The sequence below is a fragment of the Triticum urartu genome, chromosome 6, assembly GCF_003073215.2.
Source record: "Triticum urartu cultivar G1812 chromosome 6, Tu2.1, whole genome shotgun sequence".
NCBI classification, from domain to species: Eukaryota; Viridiplantae; Streptophyta; class Magnoliopsida; order Poales; family Poaceae; genus Triticum; species Triticum urartu.
In genome coordinates this window covers 17,812,688-17,815,897 of record NC_053027.1, presented here as the reverse complement: position 1 = coordinate 17,815,897, position 3,210 = coordinate 17,812,688, and the positions used below count along the sequence as shown (strand labels likewise).

The following is a 3,210-nucleotide window of genomic DNA, read 5'->3' as shown; positions in this document are numbered from 1 at the left end:
TGCGAGTCTCATTGCACTAGCAAACTTTTGCTTAACCACACACCTATTCTTCTTTCATTTTGGAGCAAAGGAAAATGACATATCATGAAATTACAGTAAGTTACATAAACCATTAATTCATATAATTGGACCATTGGCCGAGTACAAATTTGAACGTAAACTCAAAACCGGACAAACACCTTAGCCTTATGAAGTGAATTGATTTGGTCCCTCACCCCACTTAACGCGGTTGGACCAAGAACAAGTCGAGGTCATTCCCTCTTTTCGAATAAAAAAATATCCCCATGCACTAAGCTAGTCAGTACAAAAATCATTAAAAATGGATAAATCCATTACCATAAGATGTTTATGTACAAACAAATAATATTAGACACACGTTACTTATTTTAAAAATAGAACAGTAAAACTATTGGAGAAAAACCAATAAAAATAAAAATATTAATAGAATATTTAATAATCACGTGAATGCTAAAGATGGGAAAAATGAGAAATCAAGAAAAAATAATTGATAAGTATTCTAGAAAAACTAAGGAACTGAGAAAGCTCATAGATAGTTATCATGATGTTTGATCGTGTTTGTTCAAAATTGTTGATTTAATGGATTTCTCAATAATTTATCTTTAGCTTTTTTAGTTTTGCAAATTCTTGATTTATAAAAGTGCTTTCATGCAGTTGGCCCCTGGATTCAGGAGATTAAGTCTTTGTTGAGTTCTTTCTCAGATTTCAGAGTGGATTGGATTCGTAGGTCTGCTAATGTTGCCGTGCATAAATTTGCGAAGGTAGGAGTAGGGGATGAACTTTGTAAGGTTTGGTTGGGGGTTCCCTTGGATTTTTTGTTCGATGTAATATCGGATTACATTCCTAGCTTTGTTAGCTAGTTAAATAAAGCAGCGACATTAACCCTAAAAACTATATTCAGGATTCTAGCCATAGTTCCATATCTATAATATTCACTTCAATGGAATTTGAGATATATAACAACAAACACTTGCTTTATGAGCTCATTTTCATTCGTAATACAAGTTGGAAAACATAGCTAGATAAGAGCTGCATAATAAAGAGATGAATCATAAAGGAACTTAGGAGCCATAAAACAATTATAGCTTCGTGTTGCGGGAATTGAAATTTTACCACGTAAGTCTTGTCCCCCTGCTTATATCTATCAAAAGAAATGTGGACAAGATAATCCCGCTTGACTACAATAATTAAGGTGAAACAAACCCAAGGTGAACAGTGGTAGCAGTGTCCTTTGAACTCGTGTACCTTCTACAGAACATGGGAATGTTAGAAATATGAAATCCTTCAAATATAAATTCAGAAGTATTCTAGAAAAAAAAGGAATCGAGAAAGCTCTGAAAGAATAATTGAAACCCCATGATGTTTCATCTGTTTGTCCTACGTTCTTGATCTATAGGATATTCAAAGAAATCACTTCATTTTTTTTATTTGTCCTACAAGAACCAGTTGGCATTTGCTTTAGAGTGAATTCCAGTTTTTACCCCTAAGTTTAACATTTTTGACGCTAATTACCCCATTTAAAAGAATTTCATCCGGCATACCCCATTTAACAAAAGTGTTGCCAGGGTTTACCCTCTTCTATTTTTTGTGAGCATTTTGATTCATGGGTCCCGATTACCAGGTCCACGTGGCATGCCATGTCGTCGGTTTTCTGGGTTTTTTCCTCATGTGAAACCAGTCCGCGCTGCTGAGCTCGACCGGATTGCTGAACCGCACGCACCGTCGCGACCGACGCTCGACGCCTCGACCAGGGCCGCACCGCGTTCACGTCTAGCCTAGCGCACGCACCGGTCGGCCTGCTTCTTACCGCACGCACCGCTCTCGCTCGCGCCTAGGGTTAGGGATTCAATTACGGCGGCGGCGGCGGCGGCGACGGCGGCAGCGGGTGCTGAAGGGAAACGACGGCAGCTGCAGGTGCTGAATGACATCGACGGCAACTGGGGGTGCTCAATGGCGGCGACGGAGACAACGGGTGCCTAAGGGCCGCGACGGTGGCGACGGTGCTGAAGGGCCGCAACGGTGGCGGAGGGTGTTGAAGGGCGGCGACGACAACGGCTTGCGGCTGCCGTGCCTCGAGCGTGTAGTCCCATGCTGGCGCGTTATCCTGCTCCGGCCGTCACTGTCAGCAAGTTCAGGTATTTCTTCCTTCCTCTGAATTGTTTCTCCATGGAACTAGACTCCCTGTACATACATGGTTGGCCTACTGTATGTGTGAATAGTTCTCGCTTGATGCAGGGTGCAGTTAACTCCTCTAGTGATTCTGTGATGGTTGGTTTGATGTATCACATAGAAGCCAGTGCCGTAAAGAATGATGAGCTGCAAGCAGAGCAGGAGGTGCGCACTCTGAAGTTGCTCAGCTTGGTGCATAAGGAAAATGAGCTTGCCATTTTAGTTGCCGTGCTTCTGTTTGCAACTGTTGCTGCTGATGCGACGTACTTCGACAACAAGTGCATGACTGAATGTAGCTACATCCACTTTATGCGCCTTTCGAGTCTGTTGGTGATGGCGGAGCCTGGAGTGTGGTTACATGTAAAGTAGGGAACCAGTGATGTTTGTATTGACCTAGTGATGCTAGTATGTAAAAAAATTGAACAAATATCAATGTGATGAAAGAAATTCAAACTAGTACTGTTGCTTATGTATTCCTCTGTTCGTCAAACCATGTATGTAAGAGCTGCAGGAAGTGAGAGCTTCCTCACTAGTATTTCTGTACATTGTAATGACAGTTTTAATAGCAATGTATAGCAATCCGTTTTGACATAACGATGTGCATAAGTCTGATGTAAGCTACCATATAAAATAATCAGTTTTGAAAGCATGATCTTGTGCATAAATAGGAAGAATATTTTTGTCAGAACCCACGCCTTTTGTCCACATTCATTTTCCTGATCCATTACACAAAGGTAAACATCATCAATTTCAACTCTGCATATGAGTTCACCATGACACATGAGTTCTTGGAACATGATAACATGACACATGAGTTCAACACGACACAGAGATAAAAAGCAAAACATGGCGGGAGTTCAAAAGCAAAACATGAGACATGAGTTTTCAACTATATAAGCTAGAAAATGAGATAATTGCTATTCCTCTCTAGCACCATCATCTCTAGCAGCTGCACTAGCACCAATGGTGAACTAGGAGTGCATTCTGCCACTTGAACTTCTTCCGTAAGCTCTGTTTTGTACA

The 3,210-nt window shown here is 41.2% G+C and overlaps 1 long non-coding RNA gene across 1 annotated transcript; it reads left to right on the top strand.

Annotated features, from left to right (window-relative positions):
• Positions 1-1,750: 1,750 nt before the first annotated feature.
• On the top strand, positions 1,751-2,660 carry LOC125514942. Its single transcript, XR_007286683.1, has 2 exons — positions 1,751-2,153; positions 2,254-2,660. It is a non-coding gene; the product is annotated as an uncharacterized LOC125514942 (long non-coding RNA).
• Positions 2,661-3,210: the final 550 nt, after the last annotated feature.